This window comes from Monodon monoceros, unplaced genomic scaffold, assembly GCF_005190385.1.
Source record: "Monodon monoceros isolate NGI ecotype Baffin Bay Population unplaced genomic scaffold, NGI_Narwhal_1 Super_Scaffold_5, whole genome shotgun sequence".
Taxonomy (NCBI): domain Eukaryota; kingdom Metazoa; phylum Chordata; class Mammalia; order Artiodactyla; family Monodontidae; genus Monodon; species Monodon monoceros.
Window position 1 is genome coordinate 101,554,301 of NW_021703782.1, and position 22,778 is coordinate 101,577,078.

General features: G+C 44.8%; 1 protein-coding gene across 2 annotated transcripts in view; it reads right to left on the reverse strand.

Annotated features, from left to right (window-relative positions):
- STRBP (spermatid perinuclear RNA binding protein) overlaps positions 1-13,894 on the reverse strand; it is a 135,987-nt gene extending 122,093 nt beyond the window's left edge. Inside the window, exon 1 of one of the 2 annotated variants that reach the window (XM_029201918.1) lies at positions 13,748-13,894. The gene's annotated coding sequence lies outside the window, so the exon portion shown is untranslated. Of the gene's footprint in view, positions 1-12,940; positions 13,117-13,747 lie in introns of those variants that run through there. The other variant, XM_029201919.1, reaches the window with a different exon arrangement.
- Positions 13,895-22,778: the final 8,884 nt, after the last annotated feature.

The following is a 22,778-nucleotide window of genomic DNA, read 5'->3' on the forward strand; positions in this document are numbered from 1 at the left end:
TTTGGAGTGATGGAAATGTTTTGAACTAGGTAGGGTGGTGGTTGCTCAACACTGTGAATGTACTAAATTTTAGCCACCAAATTGTTCACTTTAAAATGACTGATCTAAAACTGTTAATTTTCAGAAGGAACAAGGAAAAAAATATCCTAATTGTTCCTACTGAACGTCATTAGGTGCCAGCAATGTGACAAGTTAAACTAAGTTTATTCAAAGTTTTCTGGTCTACATTTCTAATGCAGCAGCCTGAGACGGTGGAAGGAGCCCAAGCCTGGAGGTCAAGAAATCCACTTCTCATCCCAACTCTGCCACCAGTGAGGTGTGTGATTTTGGGCAAGTGCCTTAGCCACTCTGGATGTATCTCGAGTTCTACATCTGTCAAAGAACAAAGCAAGACTAAAAGAATCTCACAGGTTCCTCACAAAATTAAGATGTTACATGTTATAGTCCTGGCAAACAAATTATGTGAAATAAAATTGCCTAGATTAAAAAAAAATTACAATATGTGCTACATCTGCAAAATTAACTACAACATATATAATACAAACTAAAAGCCACCACACCTCCATTGGACTGAAAAATGTAAGTTATCCTAAATAGGAAAACTTTCTCATTTCAGGGTAATTGGGTCCTGTTGACTCCTATCTACTGGAAAACAAGAACAGGCTCCATAAGGATATTGCCAAAATCATACTCACTGACATGATGATCTAAGCACAAAGGAAGAGAATTCAGAGATGACTAATGTGGTAAGCTCAACATCATTCGAAACCAAGCTGGTGAACTGCAAGTTTTCAACTAACAAACTCAATGATGTCTTTTTATTCAACTATTTAAAAATCCATTAAGGGGACTTCCCTGGTGACGCAGTGGTTAAGAATCCTCCTGCCAATGCAGGGGACACGAGTTCGAGCCCTGGTCCAGGAAGATCCCACATGCTGTGGAGCAACTAAGCCCGTGCACCACAACTACTGAGCCTGCACTCTAGAGCCCTCAAGACACAACTACTGAGCCCACGTGCCACAACTACTGAAGCCCACGTGTCTAGAGCCCGTGCTCCGCAACAAAGAGAAGCCATCGCAATGAGAAGCCTGCGCACCACAACGAAGAGTAGCCCCCACTCACCACAACTAGAGAAAGCCCGTGTGCAGCAACGAAGACCAAACGCAGCCAAAAATAAATAGATAAATTTATTTTAAAAATAAAAATGCATTAAGTATAGAAATATAAATATCACGCATCATTAGCTAGCCTATAAATAAAAATTGTATACATTAATCAAAGTATGTTGCAAATAATTTTTTCCTATAAATAACCTTGGGGTCAAAAACTCCTCCTGCTACAAGGCTCTTTAAAAGGATATAAATCTAAAAGGACTTTATTCTGTTCTTGAATTTGCCTGGAATAGAAGCTAAATCCTCTGATATCTTCTGGTATTTTGTTAAGTCTAGGTTGTTAAAGAAATGGTTTGGCAACTAACACCTTAACTGCCATTAATTAGCATAGAGGGCTTGTCTTCCTCCAATACACCGCTAAGTCCTAAGGGAAAAAAGAGGGCTATGGCATGATCATGCAAATCTTTTAACTCAAAGTGATCTCAACAAAGTGATCGAGGTAACTAGTTCGGAACTCCCATTCTGTTGTTTTCAAAGGGGTAAGACAGACACTCCTTAGATATCCACAGCCAGTGAATCAGCAGTAAAGGGACACTCAAAGGATAACATTTAGGTTGTATCAAGCTGCTGAAGTGCTTTAAAGCAGCTTATCTAACAAACTTAGTGAAACAAGTGGAGCCACTTACAAATCAAAAGAAAAGTTTGGATGACTTATCAGAAGTTTCCCAAATCAATTATCTAGATTCAGACCTCAATAATAGATTCAGAATTGAATCTTACTTCTCTTTCTGCCAATTATTTGTATCAAAATGAAGGCATAGGGGCTTCCCTGGTGGCGCAGTGGTTGGGAGTCCGCCTGCAGATGCAGGGGACACAGGTTCGTGCCCCGGTCAGGGAGGATCCCACATGCCACAGAGCGGCTGGGCCCGTGAGCCACGGCCGCTGAGCCTGCCCGTCTGGAGCCTGTGTTCCGCAATGGGAGAGGCCACAACAGTGAGAGGCCCGCTTACGGCAAAAAAAAAAAAAAAAAAAAAAAATGAAGGCATAAAGCCACAGATGCACATCCTTTACAAAAAGATTCCTGACTTTCTTTCTATCAGAACAATAATCACCTGGCGTCACCACCACACTTGCAAACTCAATACCAAAACTAAACTAAACCTGTCCCTGATCCCACCTCTCCTGGCTTCCCGACTTCTCTTCAGGACACCCCAGCCGGCCTGTCAACTAAGCTTGAAACCTTGTAGACTTGGAGCTCAGTCCTCACATCCAGTTACCAAGTTTCGTCAGTACCAAGGCATCCTTTTTATACCCACTTGCACTACCTTTATCACTTTTTTCCTCAAACTGTTACAACAGCATCTTAATCAGTATGTGTTCTGGCCTCTTTTCACATAAAGTTGTCAATTTCATAAAGGTAGCTCTAATGTCATCCCTCCACTCTTGCTCAATCAAAACCTTTCACTGAAGCCTCACTGTCAACAGAAAAAAGTCTGAATTCCTCATTCTTACATTCAAGGCCTCTAAAAGTGACTCCAATATTCCACTCCAAACTTACACTCTACCAATTTCCTTCATATTCCCTTATCTTTAATTAAGTAAACCACTTGTTCTTTTCCATAGAAATGTTGAGCATTCTTATTTTGCCTACACAATTCCCTCCGTATGGAATTCTCTTCCGCATTATCTCATAATCTAATCCCACTTTTTCCTGTGACTCAGCACAGGTACCACATACCACATCCTCTCTTAAGTCTCTCCCTTATACCCCTTAGCAGAAATAATTCCTTGCTCTTCTAAATTTCTGGACCATTTTAAGTACTTACTTCAAAAAAAATCTTACAGATATCTCAAAATCATACCATCACCTCCCCTCATAGACCGTAAGCTCTTAAAGTTCAGGGTCTATGTTTTATCTTTGTATCTCCCAATGCAGCTAGCATAGTACATAACAAGTACTCAAAATTATAACGAATAAATAATAAAACCTATTAGCAGTCTGAAGAAAGGATATTCAGAAGAATCAGAAATACATCAAAAAGACATCAAGGTGCACAGTATTCCATAGGAAAAACCAAAATTCCAACTAAACACTACAACTATAATATCCTTTACCAAAGTAATAGACTACAACTAATAAAAGAATAGTTCACTGAACAAATACTCAAGTGCCTTAGTGCCAGGCACTATTCTAGATGCTTTAGAATCTACAGAACACAAAACCAACATTAATCCTTGCCTTTATGGAGCTTATACACTAGTGAAGGGGAAAAAGCAATAAACAAAATAAGCAAGGAAAATATACTATAAGTTAAACAGTTTAAGTGGTATGCAGAAAAAGAGGCTGGGAAAAGGAGGCTAGGGAGGGCCAGAAACGGATGAACTGCCATTTTAACAGAGTGGGAAGGAAAGGCCTCACTGGAAAGGGGAGATATGCACAAAGACCTGAAAAGGATGGAGCCACGCATATATCTGAGAAACAGCATTCTAGGCAGGGCAAACAGCAAATGCAAAGGACCTGAGACAGGAATACGCCTGGCACGTTAAAGGAACAAGAAGAAGGCCACTGTGGTCAGAATGGAGTAAGCAAAAAGAAAAGTAAGAGGTCAGAGAGAAAAGAAGGAGGACTTCCGTGGCAGCACAATGGTTAAGAATCCGCCTGCCAATGCTGGGAACACAGGTTCGAGCCCTGGTCCAGGAAGATCCCACGTGCCGCAAAGCAACTAAGCCCGTGCACCACAACTACTGAGCCTGCACTCTAGACCCTGCGAGCCACAACTACTGAAGACTGCATGCCTAAAGTCCACGCTCCACAACAAGAGAAGCCACCACAATGAGAAGCCGTCACTCACCGCAACTAGAGAAAGCCCACGCACAGCAACAAAGACCCAATGCAGCCATAAATAAACAAACAAACAAACAAAGAGGAAAGAAAGGATCCAATCACTTACAGCCTTGATAGGACTTGACCTTTTACTCTGAAAAAGATGGGGAATCACTAAGGGTTCTGACCAGAAGGAGACAAAAACCTGACTTACCTTTTTAAAAGGATCATTCTTGCTACAGTATTGCAAGCAGACTATAAGGGGGCAAAAGCAAAAAGAGCTACTGCAGTAATTCAGAGGAGCTGATGTATACTCAGCTCAGTAGGGGTGATGAAAAGTGGTCAGAGTCTGGATATATTCTGAAGAAAGGACTAGCAAGATTGCCTGGTGGGTCAGATGTGTGTGAGAGGAAGAGAGTCAAGGATGACTCCAAGTTTTGGCCTGAGCAACTGGAAAGACGGAGGAAATTGCTATTTACTAAGATGTGGAAGACGACAAGAGGGGCAGAGGAAATAGGGAGTCTGATTTAGGACAAGTTCAGTCTGAGATGTCAATGAAATATGTAAGTGGAGGTATCAAAATAGGCAGTAACCTGGAGTTTCAGATAAAAATTTTGGGAGTCATCAGCACATATATGGTATTTAAAGTCATGAGGTTGAATGAGATCACCAAGAGAATGAGAATAAAGAGCAGAGATCCCATGGGGCAGTCCAATATTAAGAGGTAGAAGTAATGAGGAAGAACCAACAAAGGAGACTGAGAAGAAGCCAAGGAGGTAGAAAGAACACCAGCAGAGTGTGGTGTCCTAGAAAGCAGAGCATAAAGTATTTCAAAGAAGGAGGCATCTACCGCACCAAATGCTGCTAAAAGATCAAGTAAAAATTAAACTTGGTAGTTTTGACAACAGCAGTTTCAGTACGGTGATGGAGTTAAAGTCTCACTGCAGTAGGTTCAGGAGAAGACAGGAAAACTGTAGATGAGTAGAAACAACTTTTTCAAGAAGTTGAGAAATTGGGTTGTAGCTAGAAGAGACAGTGTGGTCAAGAAAAGGTCATTTAAAAAAATAATAGATTAAATAATAGCATATATATGCTGACTGGAATGAGCCTGTAGACAGGAGAATAATGATGTTGCAGGAAAGAAGGAAGACGGACATGATTTCAACTGCTAACAGAATTTCACCAGAAGAGTCAAATAGCTCAATGATGAGAAATTTCACTAGGTTAGTGGGCAATAATTTCAGATACTGTTATTCTTTGGGATATTCAAGAAGGGAGGAGGGCAACCCGTAATTCTAATTCACATGCCATAGGAGGCTGGGCCATTTACTGAGAAACTTCATGTTAGGCATTTTATATGTTATTTCATTTAAGCTCAAAATAACTTCATGAGGTATTATCTTTATGTTACAGATAAGGAACCAGAAGCTCAGAGAGCTAGTAATTTGATTAACACACAAAGCTGGTGAGTGGTAGAGCTATGTTTCAAATTCAGCTCCTTCTTAGTATTAGATAATTATTGTTAATTTAGAGGGTTAAAATAGTTTTGTGGGGTTTTTTTTGAGGTTCTTATCTGTTAGAAATACACACTAAAGTATTTATGGATGAAAGCGTATGATGTCTAAGATCTGCTGTAGGGGCTTCCCTGGTGGCGCAGTGGTTGGGAGTCCGCCTGCCGATGCAGGGGACACAGGTTCGTGCCCCGGTCTGGGAGGATCCCACATGCCGCGGAGCGGCTGGGCCCGTGAGCCATGGCCGCTGAGCCTGCGCATCCGGAGCCTGTGCTCCGCGACGGGAGAGGCCATAACAGTGAGAGGCCTGCGTACTGCAGGGGAAAAAAAAAAAAAAAGATCTGCTGTAAATACTCCAGCAAAAACAACAACAAAAATTGTGAATGAGAGACCGATGAAACAAGAGCAACAAGATGCTGGTAATTGTTGAAGCTAGATGACGGGTACATGGACATTCACCGTACTGTTCCCTTTTATGTACATCTGAAAATGCCATGATAAAAAAAAAAAAAAAAATCCAGGTCCTCTGAGTCAAATTGCTCATTACTTCAAAGCCTGTCCTTAATTTCTACTCAAACCTCCTTTCAAAGAAAGTTATGTGCTTCACAGCTTACAAACAATTTTCTTATCTTCTTTAATCCTCACTATAATTCTGTAAATTAGGGGTTTTATTCCAATTTTATACACGAGGAAAGAGATCTATGACTAGTAAACAGCAGGATCAGACCTCTGAGCCAAGTCTTTTTGTGTCAAAAACATTCTTCTACTACCCAATAGAGCAATCGATGTTGCAATAGGGTCACCTCTGGGCATACCTATAAGGAGAGTCCACCCAAGTGCTAGCCCTTTCCCTCAGATTCAGTGCTACTGCATAATCCTAGGACCCTGAGTTTCCTAAGAAAGACAAGCATTATTCCAGGTAGCCCTTAAAAAGCCTTGTACTCAGGTGCTTGACTAAAAGAGGCAGGAGGCAGGTTTCAAATTTCCGCAGCCATCAACCTTCCTTGCCAAATTTGGGGACTATCAGGAATTTGATATACAACTTCTGAAAGGGTGTTCTGAAAGCCTGCTTATCTCTGCTCCAGGGTCAACTCTTCTTGCCTCCAATTTCTTCAAATGTAATACTCTGCTGTTCACCTACACAACTATCATAGGGACCAAAGTCCAGGTATGTGAACCCTGAGCTCTAAAAATAAACAACACTACTAAACAATACTGACCAATTTCAAAAGCCAATTTTGTGTAACTCCACAACACTTACCACAAAGCTGGCTTATCAGAAAGCATCACAGTTGATACTTATTTTTAAGATACCATCTTTTAAAAAGCCTCATCACTACTATTTTTGATATCTGTCCTCCCATGCTAAACTTGACGTTATAGGCGTTATTTATAGCTTACTTCAAAAACAACCGAAAGGGACTTCCCTGGTGGTCCAGTGGTTAAGAATCCGCCTGCCAATGCAGGAGACACGGGTTCGAGCCCTGATCTGGGAAGATCCCACATGCCACGGAGCAACCAAGCCCTCGCGCCACAACTACTGAGCCTGCGCTCTAGAGCCCGCATGCCACAACTACTGAGCCCGCATGCCACAACTACTGAAGCCCGTGCGCCTAGAGCCCATGCTCCACAACGAGAAGCCACTGCAATGAGAAGCCTGCACACTGCAATGAAGAGTAGCTACCGCTCGCCACAACTAGAGAAAGCCTGTGCGCAGCAACGAAGACCCAACCCAGCCAAAACTAAATAAATAAATTTTTAAAAAAAGAGTGAACAGGCTTCCCAGGTGGCGCAGTGGTTGAGAGTCCGCCTGCTGATGCAGGGGACACAGGTTCGTGCCCCGGTCCGGGAGGATCCCGCACGCCGCGGAGCGGCTGGGCCCGTGAGCCATGGCCGCTGAGCCTGTGCGTCCGGAGCCTGTGCTCCGCAACGGGAGAGGCCACAACAGTAAGAGGCCCATGTACCGCAACAACAAAAAATAATAATAATAATGAACTGCCTTCATCTTACCTTTTAGAAACAAAACACTACCCAGCTGTCTTAAAATGTACTGATTTTTAGTTAGGCTGACTAAACACAGGTAACCAAAATTACAGACTCCATTTTCACATTAAGGGTCAATCTATCTAGGGAAGGACGTGTTCTTTACTCAAAACAATATTATTGAGCCCTATTAAGAAATCTCAGGTCTGGCACAAAACATGCCTTTGAGCCTAAAGCCAGCACGTGTTTGCTGACGTAAACTGACAAAACAGGTAAGCATCATAAAAAATAAATAAAAATCTACACAGAGTCTTTAGGACAATTACTTTCTGCTTTAGGTCAATGGTATTAATATCGTTAAATTCAACTCATAAACAAAATGCTGATCTAACCAACTGGATATCATGAAAAGCCCTGGCACCTGGAAAGCTGCAAAGAACAGGAAATTCTGCAGGTGCAGTAAGAAACTACACCTTATCCATGACCCAGAAATGCCTTAGAATTTGTCACACAACCTGCTGCAGAATTCTCACTTTTCAAATGGAAATGAACCATGAAGTCACACAACCCAAAGCTGTGATTTAATTATTGATATAATCAACTGCACCCTTTTGAGTTGTGCTAAAGTTAACTAAAGCAGATGTTCTACACAGTGTTAGTTATGTCATAAGTTAAGAGAATTTGAATATCAAATAACTAAAATTTAGGACTGCTTCATTCACTCCACAACACATATATTGTTGAGATAGACACCATACTTCTCAAAAATGATACACTTAAAGGACCCACAGGACAAGAAATAAAAGACATGAAGGTGAGAGACCAGGTCATTTGGTCACCTCACTATTTAATGCAAGACCTAAAAGTTAAAGATTTGCAGGTCTTTCAGGCTCAAACCATTTAAATATTCAGCTTACCATTAATCTGGTCTCATTACTTTATTCCTTTCTGTTTTCACTGACGTATAAATTTAACTTACATCTCTCAATAAACAGTTTTCTAAAATTAAACTGAATTATGAAGCCTCTCATAATTACCTGTCAGAAAGTTTTTCTACAGCTGAACAAAATTTTTAAAACAACCAATTTTCCAATAAAAGGGTCTATGCAAAACAAATGAAAGCAGAAGAGCAGTAAGATGGGTAATGGTGTCCAAACATGTTATAAAAGACAGTAAACTATTAAGAATAGATCAGCTAGCATAGAAAGACTATCAGGGCTGGGTATTACCAAGCTCAAGCAAATTAATGCCTAATAAAGCAACTTACTATTTACATTTTTGCAATGTCAATCAGACAGACCAGATCTGGAGGCTTTTTACAACTAATAAACCAAACACAACATTAAATAAACATTTAAAAATCATTCCTGGGACTTCTCTGGTGGTGCAGTGGTTAAGAATCTGCCTGCCAATGCAGGGGACATGGCTTCGAGCCCTGGTCCAGGAAGATCCCACATGCCGCGGAGCAACTAAGCCCATGCGCCACAACTACTGAGCCTGAGCTCCAGAGCCCATGAGCCACAACTACTGAGCCCACGTGTCACAACTACTGAAGCCCACTCGCCTAGAGCCCGTGCTCCGCAACAACAGAAGCCACCGCAATGAGAAGCCCGCACACCGCAACGAAGAGTAGCCCCCACTAGCCGCAACTAGAGAAAGCCTGCGCGCAGCAACGAAGACCCAATGCAGCCATAAATAAATAAATAAATTTTAAAAATAAATAAATAAAAATAAAATGAAAATCACTGCCCCTCAAATAGAGCATAACCTGTCAATGGGCTTGGAAATGTGAAATGGATAGGTAATTATTTGCTAACTAAAACTTAAAAAAGGAAAAAGTATGCAATAAATCTGAAAAAGGAGGCTCAATGCCACTAGAAGAAGCGATAGCCCCATTTTTCTGTTCAAGTCCCTCAGAATTAATCAACTTCCTGCAAAAAACATAGGGAAATTATATTATTCCTGATTTAAAAATTGAATTCACTGAGTGAGAAAAGTACTCTGTGTCTGGAAATTCATGCTTAGAACTCAGAATGTCTCTCACAAGTTTCTGCTTGACTCAAGAATTCAAATCAGCACCAGAAATGAGCCAGGAAAGATATGTAGACAGTAAAGAATGAACAAACTTCAATTTGCAGATATCTCTGATATTCACAGAAGTTTCATCTCTATCCAAGTTTCTCATTACAAATTAACCCACTAACGCCAAACTCTGAAGTACTAATTATTATTTGACCAGGCTAAAAGGAAAAAAAGAACCAAAGAAATAACATCTATTACCCCTATTTACATAGTCCTAATCTTCGTGAAAGGTTTAAACTTGTTTTATATAAACCATCTCAATTCTCATGGGAGATAGATAAAGAGTCAGGTTTCTGGAGGAGAAACAAGCACAAAGGGATTAAGTATCTTGTCCAGCAAGTCACCAGTGAAAATAAAACCAGACCCAATTATTTAGCCTACAAAGTCTAAACAACCTGCTTTCCTTGGTTCATAAACTTAGGATAATATTTTAAAATGCCTACAAATTATCCCAAACCATAGAACTTCACGGAACAATACATATAATCAGAACACTATGCCAGAATTGAGTATTCTGAACAAGAAAGTACTGCTTGCGCCAAATCAATGAAATGAACCAACATAATGGACTTTACAAATACAAGGAGGAAACAATAGTTATATGGGAGAGAATTTTCAAAGGTCACTCTATTAATCTTATATCTTACTGCTCAAATTCTCTGCCAGGAAGCCAAAGGGGTCAAACATGATCCTTATAATTATATTCAACACATATATAAAATCTCAGAATACCACTAAGAGTTTCAATCAAAGCCATTTATATTTTAAAAACTTTGCCCTCCAAAAATAAAATCTTATAGCAATGTCTTTAGAGTGTTACTTTGCTGCCTTCATGATACACTTCAGTATACACTTCAAATTTGAATTTTAAAAATGATTAGCTTCCAGTTTATTTTTAAAATATTTATATTTACAGATACAGATTACTTAAAATGTGGTGCTCTGCTCAGCTCTCATTATGTTTAGGCAAGATTCCCACTTCCACTCAAACTTACTATTTGAACTTACAATGGCTGCATTATTCAAACTTAGAATTTAGATACTTCCTAAATGGATAAAAGAAGAAAACTAATCAACCCAGAAAGCTTCCCAAGGTACCAAAGAGGACCTTTTATTTGAGATCATACTAGGTACCACATTATACAATACATGAAGCCCACAAAGCAATAATTGAAGTTATCTCTGCAACATGATGAAATCATTTTTTTTGCAAAATCTGACAAGACTGAATTTTCAACTGTCAAAAGGGAAATCGTTTTCCAAGATTGTAGAAAACCCTGCTTACCGAGGCAGTCTCAAAGCAGCTTCCTTAATCCTTCCAAATCCCAAAGAATCTAACACAAGCCACAGAACACTGAATGAGACCTGCTGAAATGTCTGTGCTCAAACCCCTAAAGGTTATTTCATATGTCCACACAATCCACGAAGTCTTTCCTAAATAAAGCTAACACTGCAATCCTCAACTTAAATTAAAATACCAGAAAATCCAAAAGCCTCTAACTAAATTTTACATGAACTATTTGGGGATAAAAGCTGACAACAAAGGATCTGTTATCTGCACCTTGAAGAGCCATAGAGCTCCATTCCTGCCACTTTCAGAAGCTGAATGTACATTACCTCTGTCTGCCTCTAGCATGGGACTCAGATATTACATCACTCAAATGCCTGAAAACTGCCCTATTACCCAGAAAGCACCAGGGTATCTGAGACACTGCACCAAGGTATCCCTTCCTCCCTCTGAGACACAGCCCTCAAACACGCTGGGCCCTGCTCTCTTGCAGTATCTTCACAAAGACATCTGCCCTTCACCTGCTGCAATTCTGTTTCTGTTCACTCTTGGTGTACTCCTCTTGACTCTGTATGGCTCTTCTACTTGCCCACTCATCTGGCCAATGCACTAGGACGATACTACACCACACAACTCCTCCAAATTTGGGAGTGTGTACTCAGGTCTCCCTTATCCCTTCCCCATTCACTGGATTCTGGAACTAAAATCAGGCTTCACGATCTCTCTGATCCTAGAAGCATGAACTTTCATATATGGTAAAGGGCTTAATGTTCTCCATTTTCCAGTACCATCATTCCAGGATCCACACACACAACCCCACACACTCTCCAGTTCCTGTGAAGGTCAGAATTTAATCCCCTCCTCTTTAGTTTCTTTTTTTTCCAACTTCTACACTCCGCCCTTCTGTATACTTACAGTGACCTAAAAAACTGTGGCCCTTTTAATCTCTCAAGACCCCAAGTTTTCCAATCTCTCTCCACACTTCAGGACCCGCTCTTTCCATACTCTTTTGAAGCCATCTGATTTCCTAATTCTCTCCAGCGAATACTCACTTCCTGCTCTAAACCTGGGCCTCCTACTTCCCCACCACTGCCCAATCCAATACACAACCTACCCCTTTCTAGTAACAGACATGTCCACACACATCCCCACCTTACCCTTTCCTTACCCCACTACAGGCACTACGCATTCTTCTACATCCTCTACCCAAAGATATCCTGTCTTCCCCCTTTCCTTCCCTTTATTCCCTACCTACCTCCTTCCCTCTACCAGACAAAATCTAGCCCCCCAAACCCATGCTTCCCTCCCTGCACATATTGTATACTTGTCTTCAAACCTATCCCCTACAGCATGTCCTTCTACTGATTTCCCTCCCACACACTCCACCCCCCCTCTTTCCTTGTCCCCAACTTCCCTCCACAAGTGCTGCCCCAGAAACATTTCCTTCCATCTGCTCCCCCTCCCCACCTCACCTGCCACTCCAAGAACATCTCCCTCCCCCCACACCTCTGGCCCTCCACCTCACACACACTCCACTCCACCTGTCCCCTCCAAGGTCTCCCCAACCCCGAAGTCCCCTCTCTCGCTGCTCCCCCACCTTCATCCATACTTCCTTCAAGAACACCCTCCAGGGACTTCCCTGGTGGTCCAGGGGGTAAGACTCCACACTTGCAATGCAGGGGAACTAAGATCCCATATGCCATGTGGCATGGCCCCCCAAAAAAAAAAAAGAACACCTTCCATTTCACTCACTTGTCCTGTTCTTCGCTAAATGCCCCAGCATCTCCTCTCCATCCCCATCACTCTCTCCCACTGTCCCCACTTCTCTGTCAAACCCCTCAAACTCAGACCCTGATCCAAACGCCCTCCCCCTTCTGCTCTCTACTCATCTCCCCTGAGCACGGCTACCAGAGAGATACCTGCCTTCTGCCCTCACATGCTTTCCCCTGGCAGGGCCCTTCTATCCAGCCTCAACACCCTCCTGCCTCCCTCCTGGCCAGACACTGCTCTCACACCTCTCACAGGTCTCTTGAAGCCTCTGGGCCTATCCTCCCGCACCTCCTGCCTGAACACCTCACCATCACTCCAGAGACACCCCCCCCCGACACCCTCCTTCCCCGCCAACCCTTTCCACGCTCACCCTGCCACACTGTCCCCGAGCCAGACACCTCCGCATTTCCCTTCACATTTGTCCGCGGTCTTCCTGATTATCTTGCCCCCAGTCCCTGCCCCTCGCACGCAGCCCCGGCCGGGACATCGCCTCTTCCATGACTCCCCTGAGTCCCCAGTCTTCTCCTTCCATTCCCATCACACTCGCCCCTGCCCTCCCTAAGCCTCCCTCACACCCTCCCGAACCCCCACGGGCTGCCCCCCATTTGCCCGACCGCCTTCCAGCCCTTCCGCGCTCGCCCCGGCCCCCATGGGTCCCCAGAACCTGCCTGAAGGCCCTCAGCCTCCACTGGGCCGGATCCCTCACCCTTCCTTCTCCCCCAAATCTGCCCACACCCTCCACCCGCCCCCGCGCAGTCTCTCCCCCAGCCCCTGCCCCCAACGTCCTCCAACACCTGCCCAGAACCCTTCGTCCTCTATCCCACCCAGAGCCCCCGGTGCCGGGTCCCCCCACACTGCCCACGCCCTCCCTTCGCTCGGGGCCGGGACGCTGTGCCCCCCAAAGGTGAGGAAGGCTGCCCGCTGCCCTTGCCCGAAGCGACCGGGGTACCGCAACTGCGGCGGCGGCGGCCGCCACAATGCCGGAGCCACGGGGGCCGGGATTGCTCCCCGCTCTCCGCCCCGGCCGCCGCTGCCGCCACCGCCGCCGCTGCTAAGGACGCACAACAAACAATGCGGGGCCCGGGCCGGCACCGCCAACCGCCTCAACCGCCGCCTTAACCGCCGCCCGCCCGGGACGGCCAGCCGCGCAGGCGCCTGCCCCTCCGCCGCAGCCTACCCGCGCCGCCGCGCTCTGCCCGCTCCCGGTCCCCGCTCCCGCTCCGCCGCCGCCGCCACCTCGTCCGCCTGCGTCTCCGACTCCTCAGCCCAGCGGCGGCGGCTGCGGCGGTTGCTGCCCTGGTGGCGCTCGCGGCTCCGGTCTCCGTTTCGGCGGCGGCGGCGGCGGCGGCGGCAGCGAGCACGTGACGCATCCGAGGGCGCCCATTGGCCGGGCCGGGGGGCGGGCCCCGCGGCTGCTGGGAAACGGAAAGCCCGCCCCCTCGCTCGCCGCGCGCCCCCTCCACGCGCGCTCTGCCGCACCTGAGAGCGCCTGCCAGCGCCCGCCGCCGCCGTGCCGCGCCACCGCCTGCGCCAACTGCGCACCTGGGAGCGCGCAGGGAGCACACGCTGGTGGCGGCCGCATGCACCTGCGAGCGGACGCTTACGTAAACTGCGTCCCCGCCTTCCTCCCAGCGCCTGGCCCCCTCCTGCTGCAGCACCTGAGCCCCGCTGCGCTAGCGGCGTAACTGCTGCGGAGCGGGGACGAGCTGCGCAGGGAGGCGAGCGAAATGCACGGAAACTTCGTAACTTCCGAATCTGGGAGCGGCTCCCGGCCGCCGCCGGGGCGAGCCGGCCTTTCCCGCCCAGCGCCCCGGTGCTCGGTATCCGCCAACTCAAGTAGTTACGCAAACGGAGTAGGTGCCATAATGCCTCTCCAGGTGGAGGAGGGGGAGCCCAGTGAGCTTTGACTAGTTAAAAGGTTGGAACCCAGCTTCCACCCCTCCTACACCAACCAGCTGTGTGACCTTGACCAAATTACAGAACCACTCATCCTCAGTTTCCTGGTCCGGGAAGCTGGGACAATAATTCCGATTTAGGAGCTGTTGGAGGGATAGAAAAAAGACAATAGGTGCGAATTCTCCTAGCACATTGCAGTTTAGTCAGCAACCTCCTCTCCTTCTCCCACTCTTCATGGACCTCCCTGGGACTGAGTTGGGGCCAGGACCTCTCTGACCTCCTTAGAGTTAGGTCAGACTTTGGCTGAACCCCTGCCCAGCCTGTGCTGGGGAAGAAATGAAGGTTTGCTTTTTATTTTACGTTCACTATTCCGGCACCTTCTTGGTACCCAGCATTCTGCCAGCGAGGTGGGCCCCTACTACTGAGTACCTCATGCATGACAGGTGCTGTACTGGGGGCTGGGATGCACAGGTGAATGAGATAGGTCCTTGCCCTAAAGGAATTCCCAGCCTAGGGTGGAAATGACCTGACCACACAGAGCCAAGGCTTGGAGAGCTGGGGGTACGGGAGGGATCTCCCACAGCGGCTCCATTCAGGGCGTTTCCATCTTTCTAACATACTAGGCTCAAATATTTTAACAGCTTTGCTTCATTCACAGGATAAAGTGTAAGCACCTTTACTCAACTTAAAAGGCTTTGATGGGCTTCCCTGGTGGTTCAGTGGTTAAGAATCTGCCTGCCAATGCGAGGGACACGGGTTAGAGCTCTGGTCCGGGAAGATCCCACATGATGCAGAGCAACAAAGTCCGTATGCCACAACTACTGGGCCCGCGCTCTAGAGTCCACACGCCACAGCTACTGAAGCCTACATGCCTAGAGCCTGTGCTCCACAACAAAAGAAGCCACCACAATGAGAAGCCTGTGCACTGCAACTAGAGAAAGCCCACGCACAGCAAAGAAGACCCAATGCAGCCATAAATATATTAATTAATTAAATACATTTTTTTTTAAAAAGGCTTTGATGATCTGGCCTTAAATTTCAAGTTACACGCCCTTGCCTTTGCCCCCTCCTCAGGCCAACTTGACCCTCCAGTTACACTGAACTTGAGAACTGTGGTTGACATAATATGGCACTTCTGAGCCTCCTGAGTCAAGTGCTAGGCCCCAAATCCTTTTCTATACCCTCTCCCCATCTCCAATCACCATACCTTTCTTTATCCTCCTGAAAAACTCCTTGGTGTTCTTATCAGTCAGCTCAGAATGTATTCTCTGCTGAAATCCTTGGCTGCCTTCAACACATTGCCTAAACTCCCTCTGCTTTGCACATAGCCCCATGAAACCATGAATTCTTATAACACTAGATTGTAGTTTTTTTGCTGTCTGTCACCTCCCCGGACTGTAAGCACCTTGAGGACAGCGTCATCTCTCTACCTTCGTGGGGTACGAAGGACATGAGATGAGATCATTAAAGCTGGGCTTTGCAGGAAGGACATGAGTCTGTGGGGGGAGGAGAGACAAGCTGCACTAAAAAAGTCTGGGGTCAAGTGAGATAATAATATTTCATACCTAACAATATGCAAAAGGTTGTCCTAAGGATCCAATGAGAAATATATCTCAGGAACTAAGTATGGTGCTTGGCACTTGGTAAAATTTTAAACTTTTTTTAAATAGGAGGATTGGACAGCATTAAGCATTTAATGGTATCTCTTATTCCAATATTTTTAAAAATATTTATTTATTTATTTGGCTGTGCCTGGTCTTAGCTGTGGCAGGCAGGATCTTCCTTGCTGCGTGCAGGATCTTTGTTGCGACATGCGAAGTCTTAGTTGTGGCATGTGGGATCTAGTTCCCTGACCAGGGATCAAACCCGGGCCCCTGCATTGGGAGTGTGGAGTTTTAGCCACTGGACCACCAGGGAAGTCCCCTCCAATATCTTTTTTAGTTGAAGTATAGCTGATTTACAATATTGTGTTAGTTTCAGGTGTACAGCAAAGTGATTCTTTTTTGTTGTTATTTATTACAAGATATTGAATATAGTTCCCTGTGCTATACAGTAAATCCTTGCTGTTTATCTATTTTATATATGGTAGTATGTATCTGTTAATCCTATACTCCCAATTTATCCCTCCCTTCTCCCCTCCTCTTTAGTAACCAAAAGTTTGTTTTCTGTGTTTGTGAGTCTGTTTCTGTTTTCTCTTATTCCAATATCTCTATTGGATTTAGAATTCCAAACATTCCTGACAAAAACATGCAAATGAAACCACAGTAAAGAAAGTAAAATTTTTCAAGTATGTCTCTTCCTTCCTGTCCCCCCTCCACTCTCTTTACCACTAATCCCACCTTCCAAGGCAGCTACTTTTAAGTTTTCCATGTCCTATAACGTATGTCCAGAGAAAGAAGAAGATTGCAGAAAATTATGTACTTATAATGTGTATGTATACTTGTATTCTGCATAGAAAAAGGTTGGAAAGGATTAAACACCAGTTACTACTGTTATGCCTGGAAAGTAAAATTGGGTGTGGAGTTGGGGGACTAAATACTTCTGCACTGTTTTATTTTATTGTATTTATTTATTTATTTTTTTCCGGTACGCGGGCCTCTCAGTGTTGTGGCCTCTCCTGTCGCGGAGCACAGGCTCCGGACGCGCAGGCTCAGCAGCCATGGCTCACGGGCCCAGCCGCTCCGCGGCATGTGGAATCTTTCCAGACCGGGGCACGAGCCGTGTCCCCTGCATCGGCAGGTGGACTCTCAACCACTGCACCACCTGGGAAGCCCCTGTTTTAATTTTTTAAGAATACATGTACATTATACATAAAGCACATTTTAAAAATTTTACTGAGGTATATTTACATATAAAATTCATGCATCTCAGGTATACAAATCAGGGATTTTTAGTAACTTTACCAAGTGGTGCAACGTCAGTATAAATCAGTTTCAAATCATTTTAGATTCCCCATAAACCCTTCATTCCCATTTACTGTTAATCCCCATTCCCACCCTTAGCCACAGGCAATGACTAGTCTACTCTTGCTCTATTTTTGCTTTTCTAGCTATACTAGGTGCATTTTTAATCAAATAGAAGTTTTAGGAAAAGAAATAAATAAAGGTATCACCTCCTAAGCCCACCCAGTGATAGTAATTACTGTTAATATTTGTATCTAGGGCTTCCCTGGTGGCGCAGTGGTTGAGAGTCCGCCTGCCGATGCAGGGGACACGGGTTCGTGCCCCGGTCCGGGAAGATCCCACATGCCGCGGAGCGGCTGGGCCCGTGAGACATGGCCGCTGAGCCTGCGCGTCTAGAGCCTGTGCTCCGCAACGGGAGAGGCCACAACAGTGAGAGGCCCGTGTACCGCCAAAAAAAAAAAAAAAAAAGACTGATGTTCCAGGGCTTCCCTGGTGGCTCAGTGGTTGAGAATCTGCCTGCCAGTGCAGCGGACATGGGTTCGAGCCCTGGTCTGGGAAGATCCCACATGCCGCGGAGCAGCTGGGCCCGTGAGCCATGGCCGCTGAGCCTGCGCATCCAGAGCCTGTGCTCCGCAACGGGAGAGGCCACAACAGTGAGAGGCCCGCGTACCACAAAAAAATATATATATATATTTGTATCTGTTGTTCCAAGCTTTTCCTATGCATAAAAATATATAACTTTTACAAAGTGAGATTATAGTATACCTTCTGGGTTTTTTTTTCACTTAACAATATAAAGTAATTACACCTCTCTTTGTGTCACTGAATACTCTTTGGCATAATGTTGTACCTTAAGAATGATTTAATTAAACCAAACCTCTATGTTGGGTGTTTGAGTCTTTTCCAGTATTTTCACTGTTATAAACAGGGGAAGGTAATAGATGTTGTAAAGTTCTAGAGCTCAGTGAGCTTTGATATCACACCTAAGTTCAAATACTAGCACTTCTTGTTTCATCCATTGGCTGCACAAATATATACTGGGAACCTACTATGTGCTAGTCCCTAGGGACACAAAAGCAAGCAAACAGCTACCCAGCCCTACCCTCATGGGGCTCAAGGCCAGTGGGAGAGAGACGTACTTTAATCAAATAATAACACTGAATGGCCCGCAGAGAGGGGAGCCTCCGGGCAATGGGGAGGGGAGGGGAGAAGTAGGGTCCTCTGAGGAGGCGTCTTTGGAGTACATACTTGGCATAGCGCTGTGCTATTCTTCCAGAAGGCACCTAAGAAAGGGAGGTGGATTGGCTGCCCTGCCTGAGCGATGTGCAGCCCTTCACAGTTCCTGGTGCTTTCACACTCTTAGCTCATTTGACCCTCTCATCTCCCCACAGAAGAGAAGAAAACAGAGGACATCGAGGCCCAGAGAAGGAAGTGAATTGCCCCAAGTCACCAGGCCAGGAAAGAAGGGCACAGCTGAAATTAGACTCTGGTCTGACTCCTAGCCCAGTGCTCTTGGTCTCAAAGGACACCAGCCTCTAGAGAGGGCGTTCATATTTGAAGGACCACGTTGAGACAGAGGCAGAAAACACACAGAGCTGCAGTATCCGATACAATAGGCAGTAATTTAATATTCAATTTCTCTTCTGCATTAGATATATTTTAAGTGCTCCGTAGCTACATGTGGCTAGTGGCTCCCATACTGAATGGCTCTGATATAAAACTTTTCCATCATTGTAGAAAGTCCTATCGGTCAGGGCTGACCTAGAGGAACAATAATAATATATTCGTAGTAATAGTAATATCTAACTTGTATATTATTTTCCAAAGCACTTGCCCTGGGAGGTACAGGTCAGTCTGCTCTCCCTCTTCTTCATTTCCCCACCATAGGCCAGTTCTATAGAAAGAAGCTGAAGACAGAAAGGTGGCTAGTCGTGCCCTAGGTCAGGGGGGTGGGACCTAGGGGATATGACATCCCTCAACTTTGCGCCATCATGTTTCTAAATCTACATGTATCTCCAGCCATTCTCTCCTCCTTCCCTCCTTTTACAAAAACTGGCTCTTCTCAACCAAGGCCAGGTCCTTTGCCTGCATCTGGACGCCCTCCTTACCTACCCTCTAAGGAACTTCATGCCTTAATGTGCCCCTCTCTGCTGTGGTCAGCCTCTCCTGGATTCCTTCCATTATTATCCGAACAGTCTCTTCTATTCTTAAAAAAAAGAAGAAGGAGAAAAGAAACTAGATCCCCAGGTGATCACATGCACCTTGTAGTTTGAGAACAACTGACCCAAAATCAACAGCTTCAGGTGTCAATTGGAGGAGACTCAACTATCACAGCAAAATTGCCATTGCTGACACGGTTTTCTGAAAAGGTGAATAACTCTTGGTAGAGTCTGAACACAACAAGGTGTAATCTTCATTCACTTTGCATAGTATTTGCCTCCCTGGAATATTAAAATCATGCTAGAATATACTCTGTTTGAAAATGGGAGCTAGTTGTTAGGCTCAGATAATTGTACACAGGACTTTCACCTATGTAAATGTCCAGTGTGACGTTCAAAAAATCATGATGGGGCTTCCCTGGTGGCGCAGTGGTTGGGAGTCCACCTGCCAATGCAGGGGACATGGGTTTGTGCCCCAGTCTGGGAGGATCCCACATGCCGCAGAGCGGCTGGGCCCGTGAGCCATGGCCGCTGAGCCTGCGCGCTCGGAGCCTGTGCTCCGCGGCGGAAGGGGCCACAGCACTGAGAGGCCTGCGTACCGCAAAAAAAAAAAAAAAAAAATCATGATGCAGGGAATTCCCTGGCGGTCCAGTGGTTAGGACTCTGTGCATCCACTGCAGGGGGCACGGGTTCGATCCCTGTCAGGGATCTAAGATCCCACATGCCGCAGTGCAGCCAAAAAAAAAAAAAAAATCAATACAAAAATTCATGATGTGTAATTGTCCATACATTGCAGGGCATCTAGCATTCTGAGCTTCCTCCCAATAAATGCCATTATGCCTACCCAAACTCCACCATAAATGTCTAAAAGCTCCAAGTGAGAACTACGGCTCTAGACTCTCATTCAACAGCCTATTCAGGATCTCTATTTGGATGTCTCACATGCTACTCAACTGTCCATAAATGATGGATCTTTCCCCTAAACCCCAAACTTATTGCCCCTACTGTTCCCCATTTCAGCTCTGTTGTTGAGGCTATGATAGCTATTGATATTGAATGACCAGTAGACTGAAGGTTTCATGGGGGCAGAATGTTTCTTTGCTTTGTTCTCTTTGTATGCCTTAGAATAGTGCCAGGCATAGAGAAGTCACTTAAATATTTACTGAATGTGTGCCCAGCAAATTTTCCCAGTCCCCTTCCTCAGGTAACAAACCTCAAAGAAGACATGAAGATACTGGGGATTCCTGGTCAGAGAGTCCCCACGTCTTACAGAATGTCTTCTAATACCCCTGATACTTGTATCAGTGAAAGAAGCAAAACAGCCCAGATCTACTGCTGAAACTTTCCCAGCAAAGGAGGGAAAGACAGCCTCCCTGGAGGTTTGAGGATGAAGCCCAAATTCATCAGCCGTAAGCATAAAATTTCTTTGAAGTCTCACATTTTATCTTTTAAATTCATGCACATTTCACTTTTTATTCCCATGTTTGTTTTAACATGAAAATAACATTTTAAATTACTTCCCTTTAGGAGAAAAATTCAAAGCCCATTTTTCCAACACTTCAAAAAGAAATTCACACTCTAGGAAGATGTTCCTTATCTATCAGGTGGCTCTGCATATTCCCTGGCACATCACCATCTTGCCCTGACGGTAATTATACTAACAGCCAACATTTATTAAGCACTTATTATATGCCAGCCAGTACATTAAGCACTTAACATGCATTATGTCTTTAATCCTTGCAACTACCCTATAAAGTAGGCACAATTTTCATCTTAATTTAAGGCTCCCGGAAGGTAAGTAACCTGCACTATGTCACAGAGCTGATGAAGACCTGGGATTCAACTTGGTGTCCTCAATCACTGTGCTGTCCACCCCAGTTTGAAAAGCAAGTTTCTAGACTTTTAGAACAAGAATACTTTCAGACAGCAGGAAGGCCCTAAGAAATCACCCAACCCCTGTACTTTGCAAACCAGGGAAAGCACTGAGCTGTCTGGATCTCTGAATGGACACATTTTTAGGGTCCAATAGTTCTAACAGAAGTTTCTAAATGTGTGTCTTGGCTTCAAATATAATCTACAAATAATAATAATAAAAGCATATTCTGGATCACTGGGACAGCCATCCTGTAAATGATTCCTGACGCCCCAAATTTAGTGCTCATGTTGGTGCAAAGGTATTGCCTAAAACGATGAGTTTAACATTAAATGCAGATATCTTAGACTAGAGGTCAAATTTTCAAGCCAGCAAGAAATCGTTTCCCTTAAAACAGAGATTCTCAGCTATTTGTAATTCCCTCCCCATGCCCCCAACCCCTCCTTTAGGACATTTAGCAATGTCTGGAGACGTTTTTTTGGTTGTTATAACAACTGGCATCTAGTGGGTAGGATCCAAGAATGATGCTAAATATCCCACAATACACAGGATAGGCCCCGCCCCCCATAACAAAGGATAATCCAGCCCCAGATGTCGTAGTGCCAAGGGTGAGAAACCAAGCTTTAAAGGGAGTTCTGGGACTTCCCTGGTGGGGCAGTGGTTAAGAATCCGCCTGCCAATTCAGGGGACACGGGTTTGAGACCTGATCCGGGAAGATTCCACATGCCGCGGAGCAACTAAGCCCGTGCGCCACGACTACCGAGCCTGTGCTCTAGAGCCCGCGAGCCACAACTATTGAAGCCCGCGCGCCTAGAGCCCATGCTCCGCAACAAGAGAAGCCACGACAATGAGAAGCCCGCGCATCACAACGAAGAGTAGCCTCCGGTCGCCACAACTAGAGAAAGCCCGGGCGCAGCAACGAAGATCCAACGCAGCCATAAATAAATAAATAAATAAATTTTAAAAAATAAAAAATAAATGGAGTTTTACAGGGGCGAAAGAGAACAGAGTAGAGGGGAAAGGATTGGAAGTGAGGCTTCTCTGAATAAGCCTTGTTAGATAGCTTTGACTTTGAAATCTCATAAATGATTCATGTAAATATTTAAATCATTAAGTGATATAAAATTTTAAATAATCCCTAAAATGAAAAACAAGCCAAAACATGAACATAACTTTATATGAGTTGCTAACATGCCCAGACAACGAAAAGAATTACCCCAATTGACCTTAAAACAAAGTACTTTCAACCATACATCTTCAATGAGATATATTCTAAGGATAAAGGGAAAAAAACAATAACAAATCTTAAATTCCTCTCAATAATCTTATTGTTAGTAATGATATTAGTGTTGCTATTTTAAAATATGTCTATCATGG